This window comes from Eretmochelys imbricata, chromosome 1 (assembly GCF_965152235.1).
Source record: "Eretmochelys imbricata isolate rEreImb1 chromosome 1, rEreImb1.hap1, whole genome shotgun sequence".
In the NCBI taxonomy this organism is placed as follows: Eukaryota; Metazoa; Chordata; order Testudines; family Cheloniidae; genus Eretmochelys; species Eretmochelys imbricata.
In genome coordinates, this window is record NC_135572.1 from 154,347,359 (window position 1) to 154,363,862 (window position 16,504).

Genomic DNA, 16,504 nt, shown 5'->3' on the forward strand with positions numbered 1-16,504 from the left:
GTCAGACAGACACAAGGGACAAGAGACCACATTTTTCCTGACTTTTTCCAGCTGGTTCAGAGAATTCAGCTGAAATGCAGCCACTTTCTGAGAAACCAAGTGGAAATAGCTGCTACGGAGCTAGGCTGCCCCTCCTGCTCACATGGGAGACTTTCAACCAATCAAGGACATAGAAGAAATACCTAGTGACTTGCACCATGAAAAACTGAGGGCCAGATTCTCTGCTGTGCCAAAAGCATAGGAGAGAGAATGGACCATCAGAGAGCCCATGCTGATTCTTAAACTGTCTGGCCCTAGCAGGCTAAATTAGAGCAGGCTAGGGGGTGTTTCAATCTTACAACAACTAGCTATACAGGGTGACCAGGCGTCCAATTTTTAACAGGAACACCCGGTCGAAAAGGGATCCTGGCAGCTCCGGTCAGCACTGCTGACTGGGCCGTTGACTGGCCTGTTGGCGGCGCTGCACAGAAGGGCTAGGCTAGCCTCCACACCACACGGCTCCCAGAAGCAGTAGCATGTCCCCCCTCCAGCTCCTAGGTGTAGGGGCAGGCAGAGGGCTCCATAGGCAGGGAACTGTGGCCAGTGGGAGCTGCGGGGGCGCCTGCAGATAGGGCAGCACACACAGCTGCCTGACCGCACCTCCACGTAGGAGCGAGAGGGGGGACTTGCCTCTGCTTCTGGGAGCCGCTTGAGGTAAACGCCGCCCAAAGGCTGTATTCCCAACCCCCTCCCGTGCCCCAACCCTCTGCCCCAGCCCTGATCCTCCTCCCACTATCTGAACCCCCTCAATCCCAGCCAGGAGCATCCTCCTGCACCCCAAACTCCTCATCCCCAGCCCCACCCCAGAGTCCGCACCCCCAGCTGGAGCCCCAACCCGCTCCCACACCCCAGGCCCGAGCCAGCCCAATGAAAATGAGCAAGTGAGTGAGGGTGGGGAGAGCGAGCGACAGAGGGAGGGGGGGATGGAGTGAGCAGGGGTGGGGCCTCATAGAAGGGGCAGGACATGGATGGGGCCTCCGAGGTGGGATGGGGCAAGGGTGTTCAGTTTTGTGCAAGTAGAAAGTTGGCAACCTTATAGCTATATGGTCCCTAAGGGACCAGTTGAGAATTGACATAGTGGAGTTCCACCCCCTTTCCAGCTCTTCCCAACATGGCCTCTATGCCAATGGCACCAGAACTGGGGAGGGGTGGTCAGGGGGACATGGCCCCCAACTTTTTAACATGGGCATAGGCATAGTATGGGGGGGCAGGAGGTGGCGTTGCCTCCCCAAACTGCAAGCTTCAGGCATGTGCAGATTGGCGCCAGCAGAAGCTGTGCTTAGTAGTGGGGGAGCTGATTTCTTCACGCCTGCCAGAGGCTTGCAGTTTGCGGGGGCAACGCCACCCCCTATTCCCCAAATTATGACCATGTTAAAAAGTGGGAGGGCGTGGCCCCCTTGGTCCCTGGTTTTGGTGCCGGTGATCCCCACATTTTTACAAAGGTTTGGGTATGCCAGGCAGAGGGGAGCAGTTGGTGTAGAAGCAGGCTTTTCTGTCTTTATGCCAGATGAGAATGCCTCTTTGCTAGACTGAGTGGCACAAAGAGGATGGATTGGGGCTGAGACTCAGCTCAGAGTCTTTACCACCCTGGACCTGACGTTGCAATATTGCCCATTCTAAGTATAAAGCATACTGCAAATACAGATGTAGAGGCAAATGTCACGGTCCAGAAAACGCCCATATTTTAAAGCCGCCCACTGTAATTTCCCCCATGTGACCCATCCCAACAAACCAGGCTCAGACTTGAAAATACACTGTGAATAGCAGCTGGATAGGGCAACAAAGTTTGCAAAAAGCTTCTACAGGTGGCTTATGGACAAACCATTGCTGATTCTCACACACACACACGACTCAATCCAAGGATGACTCTGAGTATGGTTTGAGCCACACAGTTCACTATGCCCCATGAGGAGCAAGTATTGGGATGAAAACTACAGGTGATATATAATCAACAGTCAGTGAGGCTTCTGAAGGTGTGCAGATATCATTTATCTCACTGAAGCCCCTATCACATTATGATGGGCTGATTATAATTATATCAGCTGCACATGTCAGCTGGCACACAGAGCCTCTCCAGCTAGACTGACCTGCTGTCTTTTTCAGATCACTGAATTTATGCTGTAACCCAGAGGATTTTATTTAGAGGAAATCAACCTATTTCCCTTAGATCATCTTCTCCAAAGCATAGAAACACAGAAATTCTTTTGGAAGCAACACATTTCAAGGGCCTCTTTGTTAGGCCTGTTCATTCTATCACACGCGCCGTCCACCAGCACCTTGTAAAACTTTACTGGGCTTACTTGTTTTGTGTAAAGTGACACAACACAACTCTCCTTCATCTACTGCCTCCTTTGCCTGGCACTGAAATGGTCCTTAGGTTGATACTGAGCTGTGGAAAACCTCAATTACATTTGTGATTAGTTTGTTAGCTTTAAAAATGGGTTTTTTTCAGCTGCCTCTAATACTCTCGGATTGCATTAGTGAATTAGGTGCATAATTTTTCTGTGTAAATCCTGAAGCGATTCACTCTGTTGTAAGATTTGTGTGCATGTTTGCTGCATGGAAAGTTCTAGTCTGTGATTCAAATGCTGCCATCCAATTAGGCATAGACGTTTTCCTTTCAGTTTGGCAAAAACACCAGAATGATTTCCCAATGACACAGATGCTTTATCTGCACAGAAACCCTCCAGATGCTCACACTGTCACACAAGAAATTCTTGCCTGGTCCAGGCTGTTGAAGGCTGTCCAGCAATGCTCCACTGATCCCAAAAGCATTTACAAAACAAAGCTCAATCACATTCCCCAAAAGCAAAACAACATTTAAATAACATGAAAGTGGTGACACCAAGGGGGCTGAGAACATCTGGACCCTCAAATTCATGGACAATGAAGACCATTGGTGGGGGGAGGCTCCAAGAGTGCCAGATGTTTTAGAGTTTTTGCTGCTTTGTACTTAATTTCTGAGAAAAATAAGGATTTGTTTTGTTTTTGGAAGGAAAGCATTGTAAGGGCTTTCAGCCCCTGATCAAAGCCCATTGCAATCAAAGGGAGTGTTTTACTGACTGCACTGAGCTTTGGATCAGGCCCAAAGTCGGAAAAAGTATCCATGATAAAAAGTGTCTTTGGGAACACAGAAATTAAAGGGATGCTGTCAACTTAATTAAGACCCCAAACGCAGCACTGGGGGAGCAGGGGAATCTAAATCTCTACTTTCTACATTGGTTTTAACTTTCCTTGTAATCCTTTCTGTTTGCTTCGAGCATTTGTCACTGGTGTCCAGGACCCAAAGCCCGCAGGGTGGAACGTGTTCACGAACATACACGTGTGCGCATGCATATGGACACAGCATGCAAGGAACAGCCATCACAGAAGTAGCTACCTGAACAGAGTTCTGAGTCTCTCAAGTGCTCAACAACCAGACGGCAGGCCCCTTTGGGCAGCTGCCACCATGATGTCCCACAGTGAGATGAAGGGAAGAAGAAAATGCTGCCTGGACCCCTCCATGGTGATGTGAAGCAGGTGTTTCCAGGACCTCTGCAGGAGAGGAGGAAGAAACCACTGGAACCCCCTGCAGTGGCAGAGAAAGAACCCCACATCTGTTCCTCCAAAGTCACCTCTCAGTGGAAGGGTGGGTCAGCCAGCCACACCACCAAAGACCTCTTCAGCTATAGCTGGGGGACAATTTCCCTTCCCCACTTGCTGCTACTGCCAAAGGAAATGGTTTTGAAGCATCCCCAAAACTTAAGATGGGAATTGATCAGGGATGGTCACTTGCTGTGGGAAGGGAGTGAGCATGGGTGGCAATTGGTCAAACTATGCAAGGGAAGCAGTAGAAAGGGGCACTGGAAAATACAGGAGTTTTGTCTTCAGTTTATTTTCATTTTGGAGGGATTGAAAAGGAAATCGTTACTGACTGGGGCCCTGACTCAGCAAAGCACTTAAGCATGTGTTTAATTTAAAGCCTGGTCCCATGGATTTCAATATATGCTTAAAAGTTAAGCATGCACGCAAGTGCAGAGTCAGGGCTCGGAGGGTAAGTGGGAGTAGGGGTGAAACACTGGACCAAATCTAACCCTGATGCAACTCCACTGCTTGTACCAAGGCTAAATTTGACCCACAGGGTATAAATGTGAGGATTTTTTATTTAAAAATATTTAATAGTGATATAACATTAAACAGATTTATTTACTAACATTCTCGTTGCAGCTTTTTATGCTTATGTATTACAATGATAACTGCCATATAAATGCTTAAAGAGCTCTTTCTGCATATTCCCACCTCCACAAAACACTGTTCCTTTAAGAGGTGGAAAGAAAAGTTAGCTTCCAAACCAGAAGTAACAGAATTCTGCATTTGAAGATCGCATGGCTCCCAGGGCAATGTATATGCGTTGATGCAAACTGGCTGTGACCAGAATACTAACAATACCAGTTTCACTTTAGACCAGGGATTCTCAAGACAAATTTTTTGGTGGCCTCAGAGTGCGGCCACCAACTTTTGCTGGTGGCCACTCTCACACTTTTTCCTAAAATACTTAATTAGCTTTAGGAAAACCAAATAAATATGCACATATACATGTCCAAATCATAATTTATTTATTGCTACCTAGTAAGTCTGTTGTGAAAAGTGATATTAACCAACATACAAGTTTCACTGTTCACAGCAGACTTACTCAGCCCTGGCAAGCCTCGGGACAAATTAAGTCCTGGATGGAGCGTCAGGGAAGGAAGTGGGGGGCCAGGGGAGATGGGGCTGGGGGATTGGAGCCTGAAGCCCTGCAGCCAGAATGTGGGGCCTGCCACTGCACAGCCAGAGCCTAGGGCTGGAGCCTGAAGCCCTGCAGCCAGATCCTGCCTCCCCGCCATCCAGGGCTGAAGCCCAAAGCCTGATGCCACTGTTGCTGGGAAGATGGGAACCCCACCAGCTGCCTGCTCCTCCACCATTGTGCCCCAGGTGTCTCCAAAGGAGGGCAGGGCCAACCCCTGCTGGTGGCCCCAACAACCAACATCAAGGTGGTGCATCCAGACGCAAGAAGGAGGGACCGCTGCTTTGCCTTCCCTCCTCCAATCACAGCCAAGAGGCTGTGGCCACAAGATGGTGGCTGTATTTGAGAAACACTGCTTTAGACCAAGCTCTCCTGGGCAGGATCCTTATGTTTTTGCATTTAGCGGTGCAGCCCCATGCACATATGTCACACTGTCAAAATAAATAGTAATTCTCATTAGTATCAGCAAAAACTGTTATAATGCTAATGAAAGACAAATCAGCAAACAGATTTTATTTTGATTTTGTACTGATTTCTTTAGTGATAAAGTAAAACATAAAACAGTTATTTCAGATTGTGATTCTGAAGCTGACAGTGCCTCTTTATTTTACAAATACTGGGGTCATTCTGTTCCTTGTCTTGTTTCTGGAATGTATCATATGCAAACATATTCCTCTAATTAAGAAAGAGCATGATCTAATGAGAGAATTATCTAATGTACTGGGTTCAGGGATGAGAGCCAGGAATTTCTGATTTCTACTCCATGATCTGACATGGTCAATGGCCAAATCTTCTCTGCCTTAGTTTCCTCATTTGCAAAATGGCAATAATAATACATACTTCACCTTCCTGGCAGGGGCACTGTGTAGATCAGTTACTATTTGTTCAGTTGTTTGACCATGTGAAATGATACAAAAATGAAGTGTTATTTTATTAAATAATAGAAAAAAAGTTCTTTAAATTTCATGTAACTGTATATGAAAATTATTTGCTTCAGGGAAGTTGTGTCTTGAACCAGATAGAATTTTTAGTACTTTGAAGAACTATATTGTGTGATAACTTTATGTTTTAACCTCCTCATTAATTGGTTTCTTAAGCCATGTCATTTGGTGTTAATGATGCAAACACTATTGTTTAATGCATTGATGCTGCCTGACACATTATTGTTCTGCTCTGTGAAATGGAAGCTTTTTAATACTTCTTCCTCTTTCTAAAACGTTATTATTTTATTTCTGATTACAAAAGTTTTACAAAAACCAGCTCTTTCAGAACACATAATTTCTAGATAAAATAAAATTATAACTATCTTTAAAAATCACTGCAGTGACCTAAACCTCTGAAGTAAGACTTTTCCAAGTTCTGGTATTTGGGAAAAGTACTGTCATTTATAATACTACAATATCCCTCTGTAACAACTATACACAGTACAGCTTGAAATGGTGTAACTGCCATGTCATCATATTGGAATGTAGCATTTGTTTATAAGGGACTGTTTCAGGCAGAAGCTCTGCAGTCCATCAGGGAAAGAGACAAAGCAGTTTTAGGCATAATACTGTTTTCCTTATTCAGATAAAGCCCCTTGTGCAATGTAAGAAAAAAAGTGACCCCTGCAATTCTTTACTTCTGTCATATGCCAATAGGAGCAGAGGCTGGAGCCGTGTTTTGTTCAGAGGGGAGCCAGTGTCCGTTATGCTCTGAGAAGCAACGGTTGCACCCTTGCTATGGCACTCACCTGAGAAGGGGCAGATCCCCATTCAAATCCCTTCCCATAGGACAGAGGAGGGACTTGAACCAGTGGTCTCCCACATCCTAGGTGAGTGCTCTAACCACCACGCTAAAAAAGAAAATTGCCTTATTCCCCCTCCCCTGACTATTCTATGTGGAGTTAGGTGGTGTCTGAGCTTCCCTACCAGATTGGGCCCTGCAAGCAAGTTTGGCCAAGGAACACCGATCTTTCACCACTTTGTGGTGCTCTAGCAGAGATAGGTGCTTCCTTGCAGCCTGGACTTAGGCACTTATCTCATTGGCATCTTCTATTGGCTAGCTTAGGCAGCTCCCCACCTAGAGTTCTGTCTTTTGTGGCTCTCATTCTAACACTCGCCTCCCGCTCCCCCGGCCATTCACTGTAGAGGAACCTAGGTGTCTAACTCAGGCTTTGTGGATCACAGTGCTGTTCCTGACATTTTCTAAGCACCTACGTCCCTTTGTGGATCCAGGCCTCAGCATTTTTTATTTATTTTTTTTGGAGAGGGGAAGCTTCGATGGATACAGGGTGCAAAGTAGGGAAACCATAAGGAAGTTCAAACGTTCAGCGTTTAATGTTCTCATAAAAACCTATGTAAGCCTCACTGAACTGTGGTCCCTTGCTCAGAGAATATGGGCCCAGGCTAACAACAAGAAGAAAGAAGCCTAATTTCATCAATGACTGGCTGAACCACACACAGACTTTGGATCCAAAGAGCTGAAGTTCATAGATATTCTTAGCCAAGATTTGGGTTCAGGCTCATTTCTAATGTTCATATATCCAAACGATGCTAGCCTACTACTTCACTTGTCAGCTATCTAAGTAGCTTCAATGAAATGCTGCAGCCTCCAGTCTTTTCTGAACAACACCAACTTTCTATAGCTAAGGAATGGTCTACCCCACTTAAGGTCATGTGGCTCATTCCATACCCACACTGACCCATGTCATTGCCTTTATGGCATTGTTCAGGGATAAACATTGCTCGTTCCGGATGCCCTTGACTAGATACTCATCTCTTCCCCCACTTCTGACTCAGTCTCCTCCGAGATTAGAATTCAGTTTCTTTCACTTCAAAGTGCCTCAACACAGTTATCCTAAATTTAACAATCTTCACATCTAATACAGAAGGAAAGCACAAAATGAAAGCCAGCTAATAAAACTACATTTAGTGGGTCCCTAGGAAAAGTGCCCTCAGCTGGCCCCAAAACTTAGTTATAGAATATTGGTTAAGTCAAGATGAAATCTTATATGGTAGAAAGACCTTTTAGTGGCTTGCGGCTGAATTCCTGTTTACGCTTCCAAGGGTTTGTGAGATGCATGGGAGCAGTTCATACAGAGCTATTGTTTCAGGTGGTTTATGTATGGTTAGGGTGACCAGATGTCTCGTTTTTTAGGGACTTTTTCTTATATAGGCGCCTATTGCCCCCCGTCCCGTTTTTCCAAGTTGCTATCTGGTCACCCTATGTATGGTTCATGTTTTGAAGGTAATCACTGCAACTGCGAGGGTAAGAGCTGTCTGTAAAGTCTCAAATTCTAGCACTTCTCACATAAGAGGTGACTGTTCCAGGGTGATTTTCTGTGATTTATCACAGGAAACACATTTTAATTGTCTCTCCCCCCCAACTCCCCCCCCCAAAAAAAAATTGGTAACCTAAGCAGATTGACTTCTTACATTGCCTTTCTCAAACCAGTTTGGTTTTACTTAAGTATGTTCTCCCAGCCCACAACAGGTATCAATAACAGGCAAGACCCAGCGCGGAATGTAAATGCAAGTGGGCTGATTTACAGAAGTATTTAATACACACAATTTCCATCGAAGAACATGGGAATAGGAGATGCTCAACAATTTTGAAAAATCAGACTACTTTTATTTAAGTGACTAAATATGGATTTGGAGCCTGATTTTAAGCACCCAAATTTAAACATTTTGGCCTTAGCCTGGTCTACACTTAAGTGTTAGGTTGACCCAGCTACATCACTCAGGATGTGAAAAATCCACACTCCTGAGTGATACAGTTAAACTGACCTAATCCTTGGGGTAGACAGTGATAAGTCAACAGAAGAATTCTTCCATCTACCTAGCTACAGCCTCTTGGGGAAGCGGATTTCCTACGCTGACAGGAGAATTCCTCCCATTGTTGGAGGCAGTGTCTACACTGAAGCACTACAGCTGTGCTCCTCAGCCCTGAAGCCGTACTGCTGTAGCACTTCAAGTGTAGACAAGCCCTAAGTCTCTCACCCTTGCAGTTGCAGTGATTACCTTCAAAACATGCACCATCTTGTGAGATTTTGCAGATTTTCTATACAATTTAGTCTAGCATCAATGTAGGCAGATTATAATAAAATAATAAACTGTTGTGAATAAGCTTTTACCTCTTATTAAAATGTAAGAGCTGGGTCAGGTAGGATAGGAAACAAATTTATAACTCCCCATAGAAATTCTGTAGATTGAAGGGAAGGGAAACCCTGCAGATTTCTCCAAAAGTACCTGCAAATTTCCATCAGCCTTAGCTCTGGCTCAGATTCAGTCATCACCTAGGCAGCTCTAGGCCAATGTTTACTGTACACAATAGAAAAAGCTGTAGTGGGCCAGAACTGGAACCTGACAGGGAAGGATAGCTAATAAAGTAAAATGCTGATCTGGATTGTTTTGTTTTAATTTAACCTTTGGAGGGGGACGGCAGAGGGGAATGTCCATCTGCAGAGAATGCAGCTCTATTTCAGACCATAAGATGGCGCTAGAAGAGTGCTCTGTATATAGCGAAACCAATTTAAAATGTCTAATCAAGGAATGGGGAACTGTTTCTTGTCTCTCTGCCTTGTGACACCCTGCACAAGCCACGTTTGCTTTGCCTATTCCTCAGGGCTTGTTTGCTTAACTCATCAAGAATGTTTTGAAATGGTTTGTTCATTATATTTTAATTCAGCTAAAATTAGCATGCATCACATAGAAATCTGAATTACTTTCCAGGCAGTGTTGGATGAAAACTTGTGTGTTGTGTGTTCTGTGATGTTTCAGTACTGTTTGTATTAATAGTTATGACAATTGTTCAATGTTAGGGTTAAGTTATGTCCTTTTGGACATTTTCGCGCACTTTGCGCTAAGGGCGGAAAAAGCTGACAGACTCTCGTGTGAAATCCAGTTCCACTTGGAGTCGCTGTGGAACTCTGGCACCCTGGTGCTTGTAAAAAGGATTCCACAACTGTTAGCTGTTGCTGTCCATCTGAGAGGCAGCCGAGTGTCTTTGCGCGGCGATGGACCAAGAGACCAGCGTTGTCGAGGAGGGCGTATACCATCTAATTGAACTTATCTGTCCGGTATCCTGTATATCCAGAGTCACTAATTTACCTGGTTCCAGATCCAGTCCGATCCTGTGTTCCTCTTGCCTCGGTCCGAAATCAGTCGACAGGCAATTTGAGGTCCCGGGCCCTCCAAACACCAGCTACGAAAGAAACAGCATTTTAACATCATCTGCCCAGAAGCCTCTGACAGAGTAGAGTATTGGGGTATTTTGCTTTCCTTTATTTTACTTGTTATCACGTGAGGAGTATTTGGGGCCCAAGTTTAATACCCATAGAGTAATACAACTGCTTATCTGTTTACGGTTAATAGTTTTCCCCTTTTCTATCTTTGTTGCTATTCCCAAATAAACTGTTTGTGTTTTCGAAGAGCTTTGTTTCTCTCCTCTTCTTTCTCTGCATACACGTACATAGGTGGGAGGAGTGGACCAGATAAATTCTTCACAGGTGACAGACCCTGGGTGCCAATGAAAAAGACCTGTCTACTGTAATTGGGGGTTTCTCCCTTTTATTTCACTACCTCTCTTATCACCGTTACAGCAGAGACACAGGAAAAATGTATGTTTTTTTTTAATTTAATTCATTATTATCACCGCCTTCTACACACTCAACTTGTATGCCTTTAACTATACCAGCATAGTTAAAGGAAGAACAACTCCTCAGGTGTGGACACAGTTATAACAGTAGAGCTTATTCCTGTGTGGGAACTGCGAACAACCAATATAACTGCCCACACTTGGGGTTATACTGGTATACCTATATATATATATAAAATCACACCCCCTAACATAGTTATACTCATACAAAAACTGGGTATAAACCAGGTGTACCAGGTATACACCATCAAATTAGGCCTGAATAAAGACTGGGAGTGGTTGGATCATTATAAAGCCTAATTTCCCCCATACTAATTTCCCCCTATTGTTACTCACACCTTCTTGTCAACTGTTTGAAATGGGCCACTCTCGTTACCACTACAAAAGTGATTTTTCCTCCCTTGGTATCCTATTGTTAATTGAATTGTCTTGTTAGAGTAACCTCCCACTTGGTAAGGCAACTCCCATCTTTTCATGTGCTGGGTATTTATACCTGCTACTGTATTTCCACTCCATGCAGCTGATGAAGCAGGTTCTAGCCCATGAAAGCTTATGCCCAAATAAATCTGTTTGTCTCTAAGGTGCCACAAGGACTCCTCGTTGTTTTTGCTGATACGACTAACATGGCTACCACTCTGAAACCTGTCATTCAAAGATGGTAATTACTCTGGATTGCAACTTGCTTGACTTTGAAGCTGTGAATCTTTAGCTAGATAAAATGGAGTTATTTCTTCCATACATAATAAAAAAATCCTATTTTTAATTGTTATTAATAACCACCAGAATGATGAACTACACCCCAAAATTATTAGAATGTGGAAAAATGTTTGAAACACTTTTCTAAACTTCAAAGACAATCATTCAAGTGAGATTAACGAGGAAAAGAGGCATGAGGTCTGGTGGCTAGGGGAGGGTCCTGGGGTTGGAGTCCAAGATCCCAAGGTTCAAGTCCTGACTCTGCCACTGACTTCCTGTGTGATCTTGGGCAAGTCACTTGCCCTTGCTGAGGCACCTCCCCTCAGTTTATCTGCCTTCTCTGTAAACTCTTCAAGACAGGCTATGTAGCTTACTACAGGTATGTAAAGTGTCTAGACAGTGGGGCTCTGATGTTAGTTGGGGCTTCTAGATTCTACCATAATCTAAATAAATAAAACCTGGTGTGGGGGAAGGGTAATAAACATGCAGCACCAGTGGTCAGGCTAAAATAATACCCCCGCCATTGCTATATTTGACTAATGTACAGAATCTTTATTAATGTCTATGTGTATAGCAGCTGATCCTAAAAATTAGAGACTTTTCCTGTATGAATGATGGCTCTCAATGTGGTTCAGATGAGAAGGCTAGTAGTCTCCAAGATTCGAAAGCCACTTAGAGGCTGGCTGGGGAAGGAGTAAAAGCACAGTGTACCTCCCTCCCTAGGTGCTGAAAGCATCTGTCTGCTGTTTAGATAGAAGAGCACCTGAGTTAACCTAACACACTGGTCTCCAAAGCACTAAGCTCTGAAGTAGTCTGGGGCTAACCCAGTAATACATTTATCTGAGGCCTTTGGCAGTTATTTGAGCTGTCTTTGATTAGCTCAGCCTAGGAGCCCAGCTTTGCAGACAGAAATGAGACTATTTCTGCTCACATGAAGCTGCAAACAAGGGTCGGATACTTAGAAACACAGGCAGTTCAATGCCAGGGCTGACAACTTTTCACACTGGACCTGTCTGTCACATTGTAAATACTGTAAATCCCTAAAGCAGGCACACATGCCTCGAAATGATTGTCCTTCTGACGAGTCTCTCTGTATGTCAGCAGTCTGAAGGCTAATAATAGAGCAAGGCTCTGGAACTTGCCCAGTCTCTTGACACAGTAGGAAAGGAGTTGTCAGCCCTCACTGGTTGAAGCACACTTTCTATTAGTGCATCAAAAAATGTCAGAAACTACAGTGGAAGCATCACAGAAATCTACTCAGAGTGTTTACTGTTTCATTTTAAAATTCCATATTTATTCTTTCTGCAGATTCCAGATAAATTCTCTATGTGCTGTAAGCCCTAATAGTATCTCTCATTAAATGGACTTTTGGTGTTTACAATGAGGGTCTGGCACCTGTTAGGTTAATAGTGTGTCCAGTGGTTAGAGCAGGGAATTAGGAGTCAGGACTCCTTCTAGGGTCCAATACTTTCACCACTGTGGCAGCAGAATAAGGCCCCTGGATTCTGTCACTAGCTGTGCTAAAAATTCATAAAAGCCCAGTCTATTTTAGGTTTCTAGCTCACGAAAGCTTCTGCTCAAATAAATTGGTTAGTCTCTAAGGTGCCACAAGGACTCCTTTTCAGTCTACTTTAGGAAATCTATCCACTTCTCACAACAGGCAAAGCTGATGCAGTGCTGAAAACATATAAGTGCAAGTTTAGATGGGACCCCACTATGTTCAGCACCATTTCAGAACCTGGGATTGAGTCTATAACGCTAACTACAGTGTAGGCCTCTCTATACTTACAGTTGCAGCACGGTTAGTAGCAGTGCAGCTGCACCACTTGCTAACATGCTTGTCATCAATTGGCTAGTGGCTTTTAGCAAGTCACTTAAATTCCTGAGCCCCATACACTAAGCCCTGATCTACACTACAAATTTAGAGCCGTATAAATACATTACTCTGGGGTGTGGCCACACCCCTGAGCAATACAGCTATACCTAACTAACTCTCAGTATAGCAAGTGCTATGGCAAGGGGAGGGCTTCTGTTGTACTAGCTACTGCCCCTCAGGGAGGTGGAGTGCCTATGCCAGGAGGTACGCTGCTGCAGCACTTTCAGTGTGGACAAGCCCTAAGCTTTTTCTTATGATCCATCACTGCACTACCATCATTTTATCTTCACTGATGACAATGCTAGTAGAGACAGGGCTCCAGACAGCTGCAACATTTTAAGCACCACATTATCTAATCCAGCTCAGGGCAAGTCTGCAGAACATGGTGCTTAAAATGCTGGTGGTCACTAGTTCTCCTACACTTACTAGAGGCACCGACTTTCTGAGTTCCCAGGGGTGCTCAACCCCGCTCTGCCCCCGGCTCCACCTCCACTCCACCTCTTCCTCCAAGCGCCCACCCCTGCTCCGCCTCTTCCCACCCCACCTCTTCCTGCCCCATTCCACCCCCTCCTCCTGCCCACCGCTGAACAGCTGATCGCAGCAGGCGGGAGGCACTGGGAGGGAGTGGGAGGAGCTGATCAGTGGGGCCCGCTGGTGGATACACCCACTGTATTTTTCCCATGGGTCCTGCAGCCCTGGAGCACTCATGGAGTTTGCACCTATGGCTCTTACTACCATTAGTGGAACTGAAACAGTAGTACAATGGCAGGAGATTTTAGAAAACAAATCCTTATAGAGACAAAGTCCATGTTACCTCATTTTTGGCCTACCCTAAGCAGCAAATTACAATATAGTCTGTTTCATCAGACAGTTTTAAGACTTGGAGGTTTTGCCACAAGAGACTGAATACAGGATGAAAAAATTCACTCTCACAGAAGCACAACTTGGATCCTAACCAAGATCCCAGAGAAAAGGTTAAGAGTTTTCCCACTCTGTACATTTACGGTATTATTGTCCTATACTGGGCTTCACTGACAAACAGACTCCCACTGGGCAGGGCAAACTGGTGTAAAGGTTTAGCAAAAGTTCAATTTCATAGCACAATTTCTGCTAAGATATTTTCCATGGAAGAAAAACAGATGAGAGCGAACCAGAACACAAGAGCAAGACACAGCGAGTGGAACAGAAAGTTCTTTTACAAACCATATTCCTGTTGGGATTTGTGGAGGAAAACAAACCCAAACAACAAAACAGAAGAAACAACATAAAAGAGGCAAGAACTGCCAGCTACGGGCCCTTGTTCTCCTTCCTATTTCCAGCAGTAGGATAGCAAGTTACAGAATTACCAACGTTAACCAGGGAAAACATCATTAACCGGCCCCAAAAAATCAGGAAGTTGGGATTCTTTTTATTTTCCTGCTGGGTTTTGAGCCTCCAGGGTTCACATTTTCAAGATTTGCTCTGCAACCATAAGGGCCTGAAACTTTTTAAAAATATATATATATAAGTGAAAGCTGAGATGTGTTTGCCCTGTTGTTGTAGCCATGTTGGTCCCAGGCTGTAAGAGAGACAAGGTGGGTGAGGCAATATCTTTTACTGGACAACTTCTGTTGCTGAGAGAGGTAAATTTTTGAACCACACAGAAGTTGTTCTTCAGGCTGAGATTTTTATGTATTAACATGACTTCAGGAGCTGGGGCTTTAAGAAAAACACCAAGTGTTGTGAGACACCTATACAATTGCAAGCTGACAACACAACTTATGTAGATATATGACAAAGACAAAAGTGATAACAGTCACAGGACAGCCTCATTCTGATCCTTGAGACAACATCTCCCCCCCCCCCACCACACTCATGTAACAGCAGCGAAGGACTCTTGATTTAGTTTAAATGCAAAAGTAGTACTTTTTTCTAACATACCCCTGTCCCCTAATCACAACCTTCTTTTCCGTTGTGCTTCCTTCCATGTTGCCCCTTACACTTGGAACACCTATTCTCATCCCCCAAGCACCCTCTGATTTGTAGCACTCCTCAAAAGTCAGCTCATTAAGCCATCCTTCCTGCCCTATGCTCATTATCACCCCTTTCTTGAGCCATTGTCCTGTGGTTGTCTACTTTAGATTACAAGCTCCTCAGTGCAAGAAACTTATCTAGGTAAAATACTCTGACACCCCTATATTAAAAGACTACAGTTGCAAAGTCAAGCACTCAAAAATTAGGACATGCCAGAATTAAGGTGGCACAGGCAACCTTAATTCAACCCACTTATGCATTTGTACTAGGATACAATTCGCAAAAAGAAAAGGAGTACTTGTGGCACCTTAGAGACTAACCAATTTATTTGAGCATAAGCTTTCGTGAGCTACAGCTCACTTCATCAGATACAATTATTAGTTACATGATCATGAACTATTTTTTCCACAGGACTCCTTCCTTATTCAGTGCCCAGGATGGATGGGGCTCACTGAACGAGCTGTGATTCAATATTTTGTTTTATCTTCATTGCTCAATGGGTGGCCCCAGGCCACGTTTACTGCACACTGTTCAAATGCTGCTGTGAAGACAGAATTATTAACCTCCTCCTAGAAATTTCTATGGTGCCCATCACTGTGGTGTATCAGGCCTTCATGAACATCAATAATTTATTTTCACAGCACCTCTGTGAAGTGATATTGTTATTCTGAGACACAGAGATTAACATCAAATGTCCACTAATTTGGGGTGTTTGATTTGAGGGCCTGACTTGTCAGAGCACTCAGCATTATGCAGCATTTAAATGTTCAAAGCACAGCTCCCACAGATCTTAATTGCAGCTGAGAGCGATCAACACTTTTTCAGATCTGGAACACACAATTAGTGGCCACCTATGAAAGGTTTGGTGTAAGTGACTTACCCTTCATCACACAGCAACTCTGTGATACAGATAGGGATAGAATCCAGTTCTCCAGGGCAGTATTGAATTGCCTTAACCATGAGACCCTCCTTCTCTTCCTGTGATCCCATCTCACTCACTACACACCTTCCAACTACTGCAACAAATGAGGCAAGAATCCTACAGACAACCAGCCTCCTTGGCTACATGACCCTGATTCAAACCCAGGGCATGTCTCCCGTGGCAGCGTGGTGCCTCACTGAAGTCACTAGAGCATCAGTTAGGCACAGAAGCCTATTGCACATCTATCACTGCAGAGTCAAAGCCCCAGCATGTCCTGGGTCCAGTGTTGTCCATGTATTTAAAGGGCGGGGGGGGGGGGGGGGAAGACTGTTCGAATTTACAGGGGGGTGAGGGCCCAGGATGAAACTGTGAGGGTGAAGGTGGGCTGTATGGGGGAAAAAAACTGGAAAAAAAGGTTTGACAGAACACTCATGGTTTAAAATCATCACATAAATTAAAGTTGGCTATTCAAGCCTTGTATGAAGCCCTACATCGACATCCTTCTTGGCCTCTTGTTGTGATTTTGCACAACTCTGTTAATGAACTTCTCAAT